Below are 10,794 nucleotides of genomic sequence, written 5' to 3'. Positions count from 1 at the left end.
ACTGCCTGTTCTCTGTTTGCTGTCAAATTGTCTTCTGCAGGAAGTTTCTGCCGACCGGCAGAATTTAGTGCCGACCGGCACTATATGTAGTGCCGATGAATCCAACAGATGCCGATGGGAACTGTGAAGTGCCGGTGGTAATTCTGTCCGGCCGGTGGTGCTCTGCAGGATGCAAGGACCTTGCTCCAGTACTTTGGCAATTTTCAGAAAGACAAGGCAGTACAAACAGAGGCGACAGGAGTACAGTACGGGTTTTCTGGACGAGACGGATTTGAGCATGCATCATTCACGCATCCCGAGGCAGAGGCTGCGGCTCCCCTTTTCTTTCCTTCGCCACCTTTCCTTTAAATTAAATTAGAAATTCTTGTAATAATTTCATTTGTTTATTATTTTGGGACTGTAATATTCATTTGGACCCTCCGAGTGAGGGTAAACATGTAATAAGTGTGGGTGAGTGTGTGTATGTCTTCCAATCCCCATTTCTTTCTTCCCTTTTATTTACCTGCTTACGATGGTAGATTAGGGCATTTTTGAAATTAGCATACCTTATGATATGCATGCGTGCATTCATGCATTTGTTGACATGCACCGGGCTCGGTACATCATGCTAATCGCATTCATTTTTTTTAAACTTCAAAATTGAATACATGAATCAGTTGGTTGCATATCGTATGCCATATTTAAGTTAACCGAGCCTAACTAAAATTGCATCTTGTATGTGTTGCATTAGGCAAAATAACATGAACTAGGACACGCACATTTGCTAACTAGTTTATTGTTTTGGCACGGAGTACAATGTAAGTGGTTATGCTTTAGCATCCAACATGCGTGTGAATGTTGCCATAATAGTATGCTTGCCATGCGGCTAAGTGTTTACATGAGATAAACTGCTTGAATGCCTGTGGGTGGAGGTCAAATTACTTAAATTGGGATAATGCGTTAAAACTGCATTTTTCTTAAGCCCACTAGATAGTGGCAAAATCATCTTTTCCGAAAGCCCACTTGAGGGTGGCAAAATCTGTATTTTAGCCTACTTGCGAGTAGCAAACCATTTTCAAAATAAACATGAAATGTTTTGTTCCAATTTGAGCGATTTGGTCTATACTTGTTTGCTGCGCGCACAACATAGTAATTCTAGGCTAATAACCGGATAAAAACACATAACGTTTTCAAAATCAGATATCACGGTTAGTAGAGGCCGGTCTTCGGACCGGGCGAAAGGGGGTGCTCATAGCTGACCTTCCCCGATGGTACCCAAGCTCCCGAGCCGAGACAACTCCGGTGATGACGGACATGTGGCCTTCGGCACCGAGTCAGGGTTTCCTAAATTCCCCCATTTTAAAAAATATTTAGGTGGCGACTCTGTATCTGGCAAAGCAGTCCATGTTTGGCACTTCTTTCAAAAATCTGTTTTCTCAAAACGATTTGCCGGATTTGGACTCTTTGGTTCAGATTTAGAACCGTGACACAAATTGAGTCCAAACTGTAGCACGAGGTCCCCCACGCGGGCGCGTCTACAATCACCAAAAGAGAACTTTATTGATAACAAAACATGAAAATACATATGAGATGAACATCAATAAAGAGGTGGGAGAGCCAAAGTGCATCATAGCTAACAAACCCAATCCTAACTAGGTTGGCACCGAGAAGAAAGCTCAATCATTTGCGAGCTCAACCACAAAGGGATGGTGAGAATCCATGCCCAAAACGACAATAAAAAACACTAGCATCAGCAGAGATGGTGGCATGAAATAACTTTAACAGTGATCAATTCAAATAATAATAGTGAAAGAAGATATTAACGCTAATAGCATACAAGATGATGCATGCACAAGGCTTGATGGGCTAAAAGATTAGACAAAAGTAAAGCAAGTCCACTGCCATACCTGCAATGTTTGAATCCTGCAACGTATCAGCCATCACCATGGAACTCCCATAATCCTTTCCATGCACACTTGCTCTCCGGAATTCAATTTTGTTCTCAGTAAGTGTACCTGTCTTATCTGAAAATACATAACTTATTTGGCCCAAATCCTCATTTATATTCAAGGATCTGCACTGAAATCGTGAGTCAGTACTACTGTCATACATGTGTTTGTCTCCAATCATGAAGTGTGATTGTCCCAACCTGTCCCAACCAAACGAACTCCATAGAAATATAAAGAGATATACGTGTCATTATCTGAAACACAATGACAGAGCTCAAAAAGGACAAAAAAGTCTCCATAGGAATTCCATAAAATCTGTACAGTTTCCCAGCAGATCTTATTCCATCTCCAAAATAACATTTCCTGTAATAAGGCAGCGTATCGAGCCAGTCGCTGTGGCGCTGAAGCCATAGACCCATTCCAAGGGCAACTACCAGGCACATGGTGAGAAGAAAAACAGACAACCACAGGGTTTCTCTGTCCATGTAACTTTCCAGTCTGCTTCTTTTGGAAGGTGACATTGCACTGTTCAGCATTGCCTTTGTTTCCTGACCAGCATAGACCACCACACCTGTTGCGGATCGGGGGCACACCAGGGAACTCAAACAAGCAATAACACACAAGATTTAACGTGGTTCGGCAAGTCGCCTACGTCCACGGGCAGCGGATTCACTATATTGAACAAAATGGTAAGAATTACAACACTCTCTGTAATTCTCTCTCTCTCTTTTCTCTCTAAGCTCACACCTCTCTGTTATCTCAGCTATACATCTCAACTCTCCTTAGCTTCTCTATATATAGAGATTACAAATGCAAGAGCTGGCTACCAGCCCATTGTTGTGCTTTCGGTGGCTTTCCAGATTGATGCTTCACATGGCTTCTCATGGCCTCATGGCCAACTCACATGGCCTCATGGCTTCCCCACCATGTAGCTGGCTGCCACTCACATGGCCAGAATCTGTAGCCAATATTCAACAAATCTCCACCTTGGCGAGGATTCTCTTATCCAACATAGTGATCGATCAACACTGCCATGCACCCAAAGGTGCTCAGTTCCGAGAGATGTTGACCAAGTCCAAACAATGTTGGAACTTGATCCCAGAAACTACCTTTGTGAGCATATCGGCCGGATTATCTGCAGTACCAATCTTTTGAAGCAGAATATCCCCTTCATTCACAATTTCTCGGATGAAATGGAAACGGACATCAATGTGCTTTGTGCGGGCATGATGAACCTGGTTCTTTGCCAAACAAATGGCACTCTGACTGTCACAAAACACCTCAACGTGCTTTTGAACAATTCCCAAGTCTTCAATCAACCCATGTAGCCAAATAGCTTCCTTAAAGGCTTCCGTCACTGCCATGTACTCTGCCTCTGTAGTAGACAAAGCCACCGTTGACTGAAGCGTTGACCTCCAACTTACCGGCCCTTTAGCAAGTGTAAATAAATACCCTGTTGTTGACCGGCGTTTGTCTAAGTCACCAGCATAATCTGAGTCCACATATCCTTCCAAATTATGCCCGAGTCGGTTATCTCTCTCGAACTTCAATCCCAGATTGACCGTGCCATGTATGTACCTTAGGATCCATTTCACTGCCTGCCAGTGATCTTTTCCTGGATCATGCATATACCTGCTTACCATACTCACAGCATGCGAGATGTCAGGCCGTGTACAAACCATAGCATACATTAATGCACCAACTGCATTTGCATATGGAACCTGTGCCATATGCTTCCGTTCTTCTTCTGTGCGTGGAGACAACGAAGCACTAAGCTTGAAATGAGGGGCAAATGGTGTACTTATAGCTTTGGTTTTCCCATTGATGCCAAATCTGTCTAACACCTTTTTCAGATACTGGGTTTGTGTCAGACAAACCGTGCCCTTCTTCCTGTCTCTCTTGATCTCCATGCCAAGAACTTTCTTTGCTTCTCCCAAATCCTTCATTTCAAACTCCCTTGCTAACTGTGCCTTGAGTTTGTCAATCTCCACCTTGCTCGTAGATCCAATCAGCATATCATCTACATATAAGAGCAAATAGATGAAGGAACCGTCGGGAAGCTTACGGAAATATACACAATGATCAAATTGACTTCTTGTGTATTCTGTCTCCATCATGAACCGATCAAATCGCTTGTACCACTGTCTCGGGGATTGCTTCAATCCGTACAACGATTTGTTCAGCTTACAGGCCCAATTCTCTTTTCCAGCAATTTTGAAACCATTTGGCTGGGACATGTATATCTCCTCTTCAAGATCTCCATGTAAGAAGGCAGTTTTGACGTCGAGTTGGGCGAGCTCGAGATCAAACTGTGCAACCAAAGCTAACAAGATGCGAATAGACGTGTGCTTCACAACAGGTGAGAATACCTCATTATAGTCTATTCCTTCCTTCTGAGCATAGCCTTTAGCTACCAATCTAGCTTTGAATCTGATGTTGTCTCTGCCTGGAATGCCTTCCTTCTTGGTGTAAACCCACTTACACCCAATTGCTTTCTTGCCTTTTGGAAGTTGTACCAACTCCCAAGTCTGATTCTTGTGAAGTGACCCGATCTCTTCATCCATAGCCTCCTTCCATTTGACACCTTCTGCATTATGCACGGCTTCTTTGAAAGTGCAAGAAACATTGTCTTCAATGATTGGAAGTGCATAGGCTACCATATCGGTCATCCAACTGGGTTGCTTAGTAACCCTTTTTCCTTTCCTGATTGCAATGGGTTCTGATTGTTGCGGAGCCTCTGGATCTTCATTTTCATCTGAACTCTCTTCAGAGCTATCCTCTGAGACTTCTTTAGGATGGTTGATTGGCTGACTAGTCTTTGCTGGAGTCTCAAACTCCACCTGCACTGACTTCTTCAATGCTTTCTCATTCTGTTGAGGATCTGGTTGCTTCAGCATTGCAGACTCATCAAAGGTAACGTCTCTTCTGATGAGAACTTTCTTTGATTCGGGGCACCACAGTCTGTATCCCTTGACACCGTCACCGAAGCCCAAGAAGATGGCTTTCTTGGCTCTTGGATCCAACTTTGATTCTGTAACATGAAAATATGCTGGACATCCAAAGATACGTAACTGATCATAATCAGTAACTGGGACTCCTGACCGTACCTCCATGGGAGTCTTCCCATCTAATGCTGCAGTAGGTAGTCTATTGACAAGATGACGAGCATAGTTCAATGCCTCGCCCCAAAATGTCTTGCTCAATCCAGACTGTGACAGCATACACCGGACTTTCTCTACCAAAGTGCGGTTCATGCGTTCTGCAACTCCATTCTGCTGCGGTGTTCCAGGAACTGTGAAATGTCTCACTATCCCTGCATTCTGGCAAACCTCAAAGAAGGGATCTGATGTATATTCTCCACCATTGTCAGATCTGAGCTTCTTGATCCGTCTTCCTGTCTGGGTCTCAATCATCTTCTTCCACGTAAGAAAGATGTCTAAGACTTCATCTTTGTGTTTCATTGTATAAATCCAAACTCTTCTAGAGAAATCATCAATGAACGACACAAAGTAGTGTTTACCTCCCAACGAAGCATTCTTGGAAGGACCCCATACGTCGGTGTGGACGTAGGCTAGAATCCCTTTGGTACGGTGAATTGCAGTACCAAACTTGATTCTTGTTTGCTTGCCCAATACACAATGCTCGCAGAACTGAAGCTTCCCCGTCTTGGCGCCTTTCAACAGGCCTTGCTTTACCAACCCTTGTAAAGCCTTCTCACCGACATGCCCTAGGCGCATGTGCCAAAGTTTGGAAGTGTCTGATGCATCATCTTCTGAGCTGGAACTGGTGGAGACAGCCACTCTCCCTGTGACTGTAGAGCCATCTAGGAAATATAAATTTCCCTGTCGAGTACCCTTCATTGCAACCAATGCTCCTCGAACAACTTTAAGGACTCCACTTTCCATGGTAACTCTGTAACCTTTGGAGTCTAAAACTCCCACTGAGATGAGATTCTTGGTTAGATCTGGTACATACCGTACATCTTTAAGAATTCTGATTGTTCCATCATGGATCTTCAGTTTAATTGTTCCAATCCCCTTTGTCTGGCAAGCTTGGTCGTTGCCCATCAGCACAACTCCTCCATCGAACTCTCGTAAGCTCGAGAACCACTGCTTGTTAGGACACATATGGAATGAACATCCGGAATCTATTATCCATTCATCAGACTGGCCATATGATGAAACTGTGAAGGCTCCTCCTTCATCATTATCTCCATCTCGTGCAATATTCACCTTCTCTTTTGTCTTGTCTTTATTTGGACAATCTTTTGCCCAATGCCCCTTCTGGCGACAAGCTGCACACTCGTCTTTTTCAAGACGTCTTTTGTCTGAAGGTTTCCCCCTGGATTTTGAGCGAGACTTTCCTCGCCCTGTATTTCTTCTGTTATTTGTTCTGCCTCTTACTGTTAATGCCTCGGATGTTGAGTCCCTGTTTGCAGACTTATCTTTCCTTCTGAACTCATTGTTCACCAAGGCGTTTGCAGCATCAATATACTTGATCTTCTCTTTACCGTACAGTAAAGTAGTAGTGAGATGATCATACGAGTCAGGCAAGGAATTTAACAATAATAGTGCTTTGTCTTCATCACCAACTTGATCATCCAAATTCTTCAAATCCGTAATAATTTTGTTGAAGTTATTTAGGTGTTCGTTCATCGAAATACCTTTTATGTAGTCGAAACGAAACAACCTCTTCCTCAAGTAGAGCCGGTTCTCAATGCTCTTTGTCATGAACTTATCTTCCAGCGCCTTCCAAAGCTTCTTCACAATATCATATTCTGTAAAGGCATACTTCTCCTCTTTTGCAAGGCAAAGTCGGATGGAACTGCAGGCCAGGAGATTCACCCTCTCCCAATCTATCTCGTCCAGGTCATCTGGTTTGTCTCCCAGAGTGAAGTGCAGGTTCATTTGGACAAGCATATCCTTAACTTCGCATCTCCACATGCCGAAGTTGCTGCTTCCATCGAACTTCTCTACCTCGAACTTGGCATGGGAAACCGGGGTCCAATGCCTAGAAGTGCTTGTACTGGCTGAATTACTTACGGACTCGGTTGATCTAGATTCTGTCATTTTTTTTAGAAACTTCAATTCAAAAAATTGACCATACAGATGTGTCCGGAATACTCCAAATAGTTGGGAAGCACTATTGGATCGTAAAAAACGGACTCCGAATGGCTCCGATCTGGCAAAAACACTTTGGACGGGTCAGATCTACAGAATCTGGTGCGCTGAGATGCACCGGATAATTTCTCCGGTCAACGGCTGGTCAATGGCTCAGTCAACGGCGTAGGCGGCGCGGTCAACGGCGGATCGGCGGCGCGGTCAACGCTGCTTGACGGCTGGTCAACGCGGCTTGGTCAGCGGCTCAGGCTGACTGGGCTGATACGTGGCTGACACGTGGCTGACACGTGGCCTGTCAGTCGGACACGGGGCGCTGACGTGGCGGGATGACGTGGCTCTGACGCGGTGCTGGCGTGGCGCTGACGTGGTGCCACGTGGCTCGTCTTCTTCCTAGAGACGCGCGTGTGGCGCGTGGGTGCGATTGGGATCACACGCCGGGTGCCTGCACGGCGCGTGTGGGCACGTGCCGCGACTGGGACTCACGTGCCAACTTCCAGGGGCGCGTGAGGGCGCGTCGAAGCTTCTTTGGGCTCTGTTTTTGCTGTTCTGGACTCCTCTCAGGGAGTTCTTCCTCCTGGTATGGTCAAAAGTGGATTTTGAGCACTTCGAAATATGGGCATTTTCGGGAAAAATTTGATTTTTCGCAACCTGAGCTTTGATACCAATTGTTGCGGATCGGGGGCACACCAGGGAACTCAAACAAGTAATAACACACAAGATTTAACGTGGTTCGGCAAGTCGCCTACGTCCACGGGCAGCAGATTCACTATATTGAACAAAATGGTAAGAATTACAACACTCTCTGTAATTCTCTCTCTCTCTTTGCTCTCTAAGCTCACACCTCTCTGTTATCTCAGCTGTACATCTCAACTCTCCTTAGCTTCTCTATATATAGAGATTACAAATGCAAGAGCTGGCTGCCAGCCCATTGTTGTGCTTTCGGTGGCTTTCCAGATTGATGCTTCACATGGCTTCTCATGGCCTCATGGCCAACTCACATGGCCTCATGGCTTCCCCACCATGTAGCTGGCTGCCACTCACATGGCCAGAATCTGTAGCCAATATTCAACAACACCGACTACCCATTCTGTGTTCTTCAGTTGACAACCACGCAAGATGATGTTGGATTGGGTGAGAGGAAACCTCTGCCCTTGTAACTCCATGTTGGCTGTGAACTCATATATTTCTATTAGGCTGCTCACATCTGATAAGCCCTGAAATAGTGCATCCTTCAAATACCATTGAAGTTGTTTCTTGCCTGGCGTACCTTTTCTTCAAGTTTGACTCACCATCTAAATTCATTGTCTGGATGCAAGCAATTCCACTAGGATCATGTGTCCCCAACAGAACCATGTCACATGGAATCGTTTCATCTGCACAGATCTTCACAACCTCCCCAACCCGTAGCTTTTTCCACTTTTTAAATTGAAACTTACTAGATTGGAGCACTAGAGATACCTGGTTATTCTCGTTCAGATCTGACCTGTGTCTTCGCCAGTCCTCATAACCATCTTTAACAGCCGTCACACAAAGCACAAAAAGAAGAGGACAAAGAGACACTGTTCTCCCAAAAACAGCAAGAGGGGGAAGCTGGTTCAGAGCAGCAATAGCTGAGAAACATAAATAAGCAACCCGATGGAACTGAATGAAGAGGTTCTTAGGCATAAAATTAATGACTGTATACTTGCTAGTTCGGATCTCATTCTCAGTGAGCTCATACTTATCATTAGTCTTCCTCGAATCGTTAGCATAAATCAGCCTTGGATTCTCTTCCTGTGACAAATTATCGTTAAACTGCATGCTTTTGTGACGAATCCTCTGAGATTTATTCAGCTTATCCTGGACCCGTGAATTTTTCAAAAGCTCCATTGAACCACCCCACCCCACGATACCGAGCGTTTCCTCTCTCATGGGGGGCATTCCAGTGCAAACTGCTGAAAGAGTTGAGACTCAGCTGAACAGAAGTTGGATGTCAGAGGGGAAGTATGTTGAGGGTTTTTTTCACAAAGAGCTGTATCCAAAACAGAGACAATATTGTCACCGTTTTTCACTTTGCCGTCATTCGCATCAAACAAGTTATTTGGTGCATCTTCAAAAATGGAAAAAGCAAATGATGCATTAGAACAGAGACAACCCAGTGAGCTAATTCTCGAAGATGGATTGGGAGACGGCAATGACAAAGGATCAACTGAGGGAGGATTCCAGTGGCTCACCAGAAGTCATAAATAATTCTCCGAAGGACACACATTAGATAACAGCATGACTAAAAGCTCACCACAGTTCTTGAGATTCATAAATACCCCACAGCAAAATTCATCCCGACTCTATCGCTCGTTCGAGCACCACGAATTTGAGCTTCCTTGGTCCAAAAATGACATCGCATCCAACAAAAACCCATCTTTTTTTCTTCTCACCAGTCAACTATACCCAATAAGCAGCAAACACAATCATGTCCACAAAAACATCTTCTCAATAATAATAATAATAATAATAATAAATAATTTGATGTAGAATTTCCCTTCCCAACTAACCCCAAAAAAAAATCTGCGAAACCCCTTTCTTGTGAGAATATGCAAATTGAAACCCTAGGAAGGAGGAAACAATATGCTCTTGCACCAAAAACGGATCAAACAAACGGAACAGTTCAGTTCACATGAATGATGATGACAAGTCCCTCAAGGCTCTCCACTTAACAACAAGTGCATACGAATACGCAAGAAATGCCAAAACTGAACACAAATAATCGCCCCCCCCCCCCCCCCCCAAAAAAAAAAAAAAAACAGCAAATATATCAGAAAATCAAAGTCCCTTTCCCTTGTAGCCCTAGCTTGCTAGAAACAAAACCACATTCATGATCATGAATGAACCAGACAAGACAACAAATTGAAAAACCGATTCAAAAACCAATGTATACACACAATGTACATAATAAAAAGATGGAGAAATGAGAGAGCTAACCACAGTAAGTAAATTGGAGTGCAAAACAAAGGGTCCCTATCGTCTCGGAAATCGGGAAAAGAGAGTGAACAGAAAGAAATTCAGATAGTCCTTCAATGCACTGAAAACGAAATCATGGCGAAAATGGCAGAGATCTGAAACGTTTTCGTCAGAGATCTCTATTCTATTCTATTATCACACAACTGTTGAGTTGAGCTGAGTTTTTATGAATCTGATCAACAAATACAGAACAGAACAAAACCAAATAGCAGCAAATATAGAACAGAACAGAAGAGAGGGAGATAGTAAGTAATTTCACGTATACTATACACAATTGTTTGATGAGATTGAAAAAGATTTGAAAGGGAGGCACGAAGACCGAGAGAAGAGTGGAAGAACATAAGAACAGTGGTTGTTTTGTGTCTCACCGGAATGCATGCCCCACCACAGCCACAACCACAACCACAACCACAATCGGTGGTTTGTGTAGCTGGGATTCGTTTAAAAACATAACACAACAGTGTTAGGCGTTTCACTGTCTTCACGTTTTCTGACAATTTTGTTTCGTAATGTCGAAATTGCCCTCTACGATACGGGACCGTGGTACGACCTTTTCGGTTCCGCTATCGGGTCTGCTTGCAGATAAAAAATGAAAGAAATTAACTTTGTCAAAATATTTTATAGTCCAAGTTTAAATAAAATAAGATCAGCTGTCAAATTAATCAGAACAATAATATTACATTATATTAATTTATCATCCTTAAATGATTTTTAATAATATAACATTGAAATTAAATTTTACATAATAA

The 10,794-nt window shown here is 43.6% G+C and overlaps 1 pseudogene; it reads right to left on the bottom strand.

Annotated features, from left to right (window-relative positions):
* Nucleotides 1-1,845: 1,845 nt before the first annotated feature.
* LOC145820867 (phospholipid-transporting ATPase 1 pseudogene) lies at nucleotides 1,846-8,968 on the bottom strand (annotated as a pseudogene).
* Between the last annotated feature and the right edge of the window lie 1,826 nt (nucleotides 8,969-10,794).

The sequence above is a fragment of the Camellia sinensis genome, chromosome 3, assembly GCF_055761805.1.
Source record: "Camellia sinensis isolate YWXY chromosome 3, ASM5576180v1, whole genome shotgun sequence".
Taxonomy (NCBI): domain Eukaryota; kingdom Viridiplantae; phylum Streptophyta; class Magnoliopsida; order Ericales; family Theaceae; genus Camellia; species Camellia sinensis.
This window is presented reverse-complemented; position numbering and strand designations above follow the sequence as displayed.